This window comes from Nilaparvata lugens, chromosome 5, assembly GCF_014356525.2.
Source record: "Nilaparvata lugens isolate BPH chromosome 5, ASM1435652v1, whole genome shotgun sequence".
Lineage (NCBI taxonomy): Eukaryota > Metazoa > Arthropoda > Insecta > Hemiptera > Delphacidae > Nilaparvata > Nilaparvata lugens.
The window spans coordinates 31,461,614-31,470,663 of NC_052508.1; positions in this window are offsets into that span (position 1 = coordinate 31,461,614).

A 9,050-nucleotide genomic window follows, 5' to 3' on the forward strand; every position below is an offset into this window, starting at 1 on the left:
TTTTAAAAATAAATTTCATTCCATTTTCATCTTTTAATAAAAAAATATTATTGGTATAACTAGAACCCCCTGGGTTTTAAGAACTAACTCATGAACTGTTGTATTGATCTCTGAGATCTTTTACAAGTATATGATATAACAGTAGTAGGCTCAATGGGGATCCGATTCCAATTGAAAAAACTACTTTCCGTCAATTCAAAACTTTTGTTTGTCATATGGATCCAACTTCATTTTTTCAAGTGGTGGTCATGTAATACATGATTTCGATACAGATTGTCAAAGGAAAAATAATGGTGAAACTAGAATTTTTCTAGTTCATATATATACAGTACTTATTTATTTTGTAATATTACATTTTTTCTTGATTGGAATCGAATCTTCAATTCGAGATCTATAAAACTTTATAGTAAATATCAGAGTCATCGATATACGGACAACTTTTTGACTGAGAATTTATCATAAATGATTGTGTTGCATGTTCAATGGTATCACTGAAAAAACAAACTCTGTAAACAGAGTTAACAAAATTAACAGATAATATAGAGATGATAGATAAAAATTTAAAATAATAGTTTCAAAATAAAGTTTTATTGAGAACAAATATAAAATGTGAAAACTAAACTTGTAATTTATAATTTTTTTTGTGACGTGTCCGTAACATCGACACTGAAGAAGCTTTGCTCTGTTCCTGGTAGCTAGGCTTTTCCTGTTCCTGCCTCTCTCTGAAACTAATGGCTGGCTGTATGTGTTGTAATTTTGTGCTCTCTGAATAATTTTCTGTTTAAGTGAATTTATTAATGTTTTAATTTGAGTTTTGAACAGTTTTTAGTGTTCTATTTTGTCTGTATATTGTTTATTGTGTATACAAGCCAATAGCCACTGTTTTTCAACTATAAATAAACTGGATAAGTACTTAGCTCGTAGTGACTTTAGATGCTTAGGCTTGTAAGATATTGTTCTTTGTGTATTTGTGTAGTATATTGCCAAAATTCTTCTGAAGATTATAAGTTCATTTGCTCTGAAAACTGGATTTCTCATTCATAGGCGATAGATCCATTCATAGTTTATCAAGAATCTATTACATTGAAGCCGACAACTATCCTTAGGTTAATAGGTGTGAAATGCTATCCAACCGATTTAGGAAAAATTGGTAGCACGGCAAATGTTACCCCTGTGTTGGGATCGAATTACAAAATAAATATGTCCCAAATGGTACACCATGAAATCCCTGGTTATAAAAAATTATTGGTAGGATAGATATCTTGATAGGTTATGAATGGTATACTGCTGAGTGGGAAATCGGTTCAAGAGAGATCAAGTCCTAATAAATATATTATCTGTGCAGACTAGCAAAATGGCATACAATATGAAAAATATTAAAAATGATGATGAGTTAATAGCTGCCTTAACACAACTGTTTGATAAGCAAAATGCTAAGATTGATAATTTGAAACAAGATCAGAATGCTAGGTTTGATGATATGAAGCAAGAATTTGCTAGCATTAGACTAGAGCAGGTTAGTATAAACCTTCTATTGAAAAATGCACATGAAACATTGAAAGATAATCATGAAGATGAAAGCAAATTGAAGCAGGATGATAGTAGTGTTGAGATACAAGATCAATTATTTCAAGTTTCAGATAATGTAGGCCTAGTTACTGTTGTTGAAAGAGTCAACCCTAGTGAGATAGTAGAATTGAGTAAAGAAGTAGGTAGGGAGTTGTCTTCACTGAAAGTCAACTATCATGAAAGTAATATTGCTACATTGAAGGTTAGGAAAACTATAAACAAAGTGAATGATTACATGAGACAGGTTTAGGAGGTTAGGAACAATGTAAACAAAATGAATGTTGCTTTGAGTCAAGTTGATGAGTTCAACTTTCAACTGAGAATTGAAAAGGTGTATGCAATGCATTCTCAAGTGAACATGACTAACTTTTGTAAGCAAAATGGCTTTGTTGAAACAAATGACCCATGAATAAAATTATGTTCTTGAAGAAAACAAAACACAAAGTCACCATTGATGTGTTAGTATTCAAAGGTTGTTTCAAGTTGCTTATTTACAAGATGATGACTGTGAATCACATGATGAAAGGGTATTCCCCAGCACACAATGATTAGGAATCCTGTGTCATGCCGGGATTCAGAATAGCAATGACCGTAAATACTACGTATGGTAAGAGTCCATAATTGTATCTTTTTTCTTTCCTGTAGCCTATTTTTCTTGGCCCTTAATCTTTTCAAATTTCGATTCTTTCCTGTCTTTGTGTAATGTTCAGTAAAATTCTTCTATTATGCATATCTTAACTAATCTTGTCCATAGTCATTTAAATTTGTATTCTTCTGAAATAATTTTGGAAGTTAAAATAGTAGCTTATTTTCCTAATCTTTAAATTGTTGATAAAACTTAACTTTTCTAAAATCTATCCATTGTAGTGTAAATAATTGTTTGCTTGCGGTATTTTTTTCATCATGTATTACATATTTTAATCATGTCTATTTTTTTCAGGTATCATATTAGATAATTAGGTTTTCAGAGCAAATTATGTCCCATGTTCTCATCTTTCATTGCATATTGTGCCATAAGCCATATGTAATTAGGTTATAGTTTTCTTCTGGGCTTTTAACCCATTTTGCATTTTATTTTTTTTTTGCTGTCCAATACTTTGGATTTGTGGTAGACAAGTAGGTGTGATTCTTTTAGAGGTGTGGGCGTGAACCACATATGGCTGGACTCGATTATCTGACCTACTTGTTTGCGATATAAAAACTTTAAGACTGCAACATCAAATGTTTGTAAAAACTTTTGCATACTTTTGTTTTTGTGGTCCGATACTAGAGTCTGCTATCACATTGCCTTACAGACATCTAGGAACTCTCCACCCAGTCACAATAGTCAACATATTTTTTCCTTCACCAGTTGTTTTTGTGGGAGTGATAGCTCACAATTATAACAAATTAGAGTCATACTTGGAATTTACAAAATTCCATAGTAGTATATTTTATTAAATATACTTCCTTATGAAGTTCAGTACTGACATGTAGGATAGGCTCTAATTAATCTTTCTCTTCTTTGTATTATTTAGGAAATTTATTTACCCAATTTTCTTTTTCTCTTGCTTGTATTTTTCAGGGAACTTATTTACCCATTATTCATCTTGGTCGTCTTTGTATTGTAATCTTGAAATGTTTGTACTTATTATACAGTCTTCAAATTATGAATTATTTACAAAATAATAGTACAATTTAGAACATGCTGAAATTTAATCTTATGTATAAATTCTTTTGTTATAATAATAAAACTTCAAAATTTGAAAGTATTAATAATTGTGTCACCATATAATTATATGTGATGTATCAATGAAAGTTAACTTGAATAATGTTTTCATTGAATAAAAACGTTTTGTTATATTATTAATTGAAATGAGTTAAGGTTAAAATTTCTCTAATGTTTTTGTAATTGATGTCTTTTTCTAAATTTTTTAAAACGGTTTGTTCTATAAATTTTGATATGATTGATTATCGTTTGAAATGGATGCTTGAGTGTATGTAGAATTTTTAGTGGGGTTTGTTGATTAGAATTTTGCTGGTATGTGATTGTTTTTTGAGATGGAAAACCCATTATTGCCTAAAGAAGGAATAACAGAGGTTATGACTTAGAGAGGCAGTAATGAGATAATATTTTTTGTGTTGATTACTTATGTTGATTGCCATAGATGCAAAATAATAATTAATAATGTTGATTGCCATAGATGCAGATTACTTATGAATATTGATTGCCTTTGAAGCAAAATATTATTGATGTTTTGAATGATTTCTTGTTTAATGATTGATAGTAAAGTTTTGTCATGAAATGTAGTTTGTGTTTAGAACATTGAAAAGTCGAAATAACTATAGTATCCAACAAACGATGATTAATAATATTGAATAATTTGCTTTTTATAAAATATTTGAACAATGAATAAATGGAAATGAAATTTTTTTTTCTATTGAAATTTGTAATTGATATCTCCATATTTCACAATTTATGTATTGCTGACTGTATAATAAGATGTTAACAAATTTCAATTTTATATTGATTATATACTTAAAAATAATTTTCATGTGTATTAGATTGTATTGATAGCATCATCAAAATTTTCTTTTTAGTTTATAAGCATTTTAAGATAAGAGGTACAGCACAGACATTAACATTGAAATAATTATCACGTGAATCTCGAAATCAGCAACAAGTGAACGCCATGAAGAGTGTTAAGAACATTTGGGTGATTTTCGAACTAGTGTGACCCATCAATTGAATAACAACACCAATAACTACGCCACTATCTACGCTGATGTCTACACCAATATCTACGCTGATGCCTACAACAATGTCAACACCAATAACAACGCCATATCTACGCTGATGTCTACACCAATATCTACGCTGATGCCTACAACATTGTCAACACCAATAACAACGCCAATATCTATGCTGATGCCTACACTAATAACTACGCCAATATCTGCTCTGATGTCAATATCTACACCAATATCTACGCTGATGCCTACACTAATAACTACTCCAATATCTACACCAATATCTACGCTGATGCCTACACCAATACCAATGCCAATAACTACGCCAATAACTACGCTGATGCCTGTGCTGATGCCAATGCCAATATCTACGCCGATGCCTGTGCCGATGCCAATGCCTGCGCCAATGCTGATGCCAATGCCAATATCAACGCTGATGCCAATGCAGACACCAAAGCATATGCCAATGACAATGCCAATTCTTATTGCTGACCATGTAACTCAAACTTCAACACTACCACATTACCTGGAGGTAATTGCCATCCATGTTCACATTCGCAACTTTGAATTCAAAATAACAGTCACAGTATCATGAGAGAATTGATTCAAAAATCCTCTCCTAAATTATTCCTGTATGCAGAACTCTAAACCTTGAAAGCTGAAAATATCAAAAAACCAAACCTTACCTAAATTAATCCTCACCTAAGTTAATCCTGTATGCAGCGTCTATCTCTTTTCCGAAAAACAAATTACATTGTCATTTCAAGCCTGAAATGTACATTGTATAATTACAAATATGATACAAAATTTATGTGACTCTGTATTGAGTTTGGTATGCAGCCGTCTACTACAAGCATGAGGTAATGCTAACTGAGATGTCACCTGTATCGAGTTTGTATGCAGCCGTCTACTACAAGCATGAGGCAATGCTAACTGAGATGTCACCTGTATGGAGTTTGATATGCATCAGTCGACTACAAGTATCAGCCCAACACTACGTGCATCCAGATCAGCCCAACACTACGAGTATTCGGATCAGCCCAACACTAACGTCATCACACTGGAGTCACACTTAACTGAAAATCATACTGAGTGCCTTAATGGACTGTTTTCCAAAATTCATCGATAAAATCAACCGCGTCAATAGTGAAAGAAATGAACATTTTTTGATTTATTGAAATTTTATGTGAAAATTAAATGTAACAATTCATCAATTCATTTAAAAAAAAAAAAAAAATATAATAATTTTTGATTCAACATACTAATTTTTTTTGTAATATTACATTTTTTCTTGATTGGAATCGAATCTTCAATTCGAGATCTATAAAACTTTATAGTAAATATCAGAGTCATCGATATACGGACAACTTTTTGACTGAGAATTTATCATAAATGATTGTGTTGCATGTTCAATGGTATCACTGAAAAAACAAACTCTGTAAACAGAGTTAACAAAATTAACAGATAATATAGAGATGATAGATAAAAATTTAAAATAATAGTTTCAAAATAAAGTTTTATTGAGAACAAATATAAAATGTGAAAACTAAACTTGTAATTTATAATTTTTTTTGGTGACGTGTCCGTAACATCGACACTGAAGAAGCTTTGCTCTGTTCCTGGTAGCTAGGCTTTTCCTGTTCCTGCCTCTCTCTGAAACTAATGGCTGGCTGTATGTGTTGTAATTTTGTGCTCTCTGAATAATTTTCTGTTTAAGTGAATTTATTAATGTTTTAATTTGAGTTTTGAACAGTTTTTAGTGTTCTATTTTGTCTGTATATTGTTTATTGTGTATACAAGCCAATAGCCACTGTTTTTCAACTATAAATAAACTGGATAAGTACTTAGCTCGTAGTGACTTTAGATGCTTAGGCTTGTAAGATATTGTTCTTTGTGTATTTGTGTAGTATATTGCCAAAATTCTTCTGAAGATTATAAGTTCATTTGCTCTGAAAACTGGATTTCTCATTCATAGGCGATAGATCCATTCATAGTTTATCAAGAATCTATTACATTGAAGCCGACAACTATCCTTAGGTTAATAGGTGTGAAATGCTATCCAACCGATTTAGGAAAAATTGGTAGCACGGCAATTTTCTTATATTTAATAAATTTTTGTTGCAAAATGAATGAGAAACAGTTTCAAGGAATATTGTGGTTAGGTTGATTCATTATCATTTTGCCAAGTAATAAAATATAAGTTTCGGTAATATTATAATAAATATTTTATTTCCATAGATTCAATATAGGTTTCCATATTCCATTCCATTAATTTATCTTATATTGTAATATTTTGTGAACTATGAAAATATTGTAGGCCATGCTAAATTTGTATTATAAAAATATTATTTGCTAAAATTGTCTATAAATTCTTCATCATTCTTCATTCTTGCTATTGTTTTATTTTTCCCATTCTTATTAATATGTAGTTATTTACTATCTTATATTAAATATAGAAGTATAGAGTATAGTTAGGTACCTATAATTAAGATGCAAAACGAATGAGAAACAGTTTCACGAAATATTGTGATAACTGTTAATTCATTATTATTATTTGCCATCTAATAAAATATATGTTAATATTAGCAATCTATAATAAATGTTTTATCTTATATTTCCTAAATACATAGTAATAGGAAAATATTGTAAAAATGAGATTCATTCGCTAATAGAATGGATCAAAATCTGTAGTGAGGTAGGTTCACTAAATTAGATGTTTGGTCGAGTTAAAAATACTGTTCAATGAACAAAAAATCATTGTATCATATGGTAATGGAAATGACGAAAAGTTGAAAAAAATTATATTGAAATCCATCAAGTATGTTGAGAGATATAACGCAATGAAAGTCGATGTTTTCCCATATAAGTCTGTCTGGGCATCTGACTTCTTGCCCGATATTCAATGGTGACGAGAAATGAAGGAGGCATCATGCTTCCAAACGCTTGAAGGTATAGCTTAAACGGTGAACACACGTACGTTTGCCTCGGGTGAGCATTAATCTATCTTTCGGGTTTCCCCTTCACCCCCCACCAATCACCAAAAAAAGAAAAAAAATCGGGAGTTTAGGTAATAAATAGCTTAGATATATAATGATTATTTAATTATATAATTATTTAGTTTACTCGTTGTACCATATAGTGACACAGAATCGCAGTGTCTACAGTTACGGTAACCGTAAAGCCTTGTACACACGTCCGTACAGATTCGCGCGAACAACCGTATGCACACCTGCCTCGGCATTCACTGTACGTCCTTGTGGACGCGTTCCACGTATGCCTCGGCATTCAAAAAGCTATCTGATTTGCAGACGACACGAAGACATGATAGATGTAAATTTTCCACATCATGAAAACAATGGCGTCATTCCATCATTGAAGATAATTATTACAAAATGCAGCTGTATCATTTATTTCAATGACTTGTATAATAAAATCGAAAATAAAACTCAACAAACGATGTTGGTGGGTTGAATGATTGTAGGTTTAAGTAAGGAAATAAATTGCTACATGACATAAGATATGAGATTTCAATTCAAACTTTATTAGGATGTCAAAACATTATTTTGTTTATATACTGAAACTCATTCAACTAGTTATCCAAACAAATGATACCATCATGAGGGAAGCAATAACTTCACAAGAACGATTGGCCCTAACTTTGAGATTCTTGGCATTAGGCGATTCATTTGTTGGTTTCAATATCTATTCTGAATATCAAAAAAGGAAATTTCTACAATAATTCCAGAAGTTTTGATGACCTAATCAAAGTACTTAACACTGTCCTACAAAATTGACAGTCCCCTTTAACGAAATTAGCCACAAATTGAATCAAATACTGAATTGCTGCCCATTTTAAACTAACTCTGCTCATACACATGACAAAACAAGATTCTCCAAGAAATCAGCTTCAAGATTTACCTTTAAGGAATACTAGTTCAAAGTTTGAATAAATCTCTCTATGGATAGCCCAGCTATCTAGAACATATAATATCATATTGAAGATTACAATTTTAATTACCAACTCTGATTGATAACATAAAACAAACACAACATGATTTGATAGCCACAGTAAGATAATATGTGAGCTACGGTATACTTTTTTGTAGGAACCCTGTAGAGAAGCTATTTTCACTTAAATTATGCAGTTCTAAATTTGTTAATCATTATATACTCCATGCATGTTTTTTTTTAAATATTTGATAATCCACATATCCTACAAAATCACAAAAATCCTACAATTTACAATTAGTTATTGGATCACAATTTGATTTGTCATTCATTAACCTAATTCATTGGAATTAGGTTATGACGCCTACAATGTTTACGTTTTGCCTCACCCGTATGGCAAAATCGTGTCCACACGCGACTTGCATTCGCACGTCTGTACACTGTTCGCTGAGGCATGTGGGCGAACCGGAACCCTGTCAGTATTTTGGCGTGCTCAAAGGCATTGAATGTAGGTGTGGACGGGATTTTGTCATACGGGTGAGGCAAAACGTAAACATTGAAGGCGTCATAACCTAATTCCAATGAATTAGGTTGATGAAAAGAGATGGGAAGTTCGGATCACTTTACTGATTTGGGTCAGTCGTTCACGTTCACTGCCGCGACCCGTTCAAAAAGACCCGTTCAATTGAACGGTTAATTTTCTATAGCTTCCCTATAGACAAGCAAAAAAAAAAAAAAGGTGGTCCCCCACAGTTGATGTGTAAAGACAGTAAAAACAGGGGTTTACCCCAGTTGATGAACGG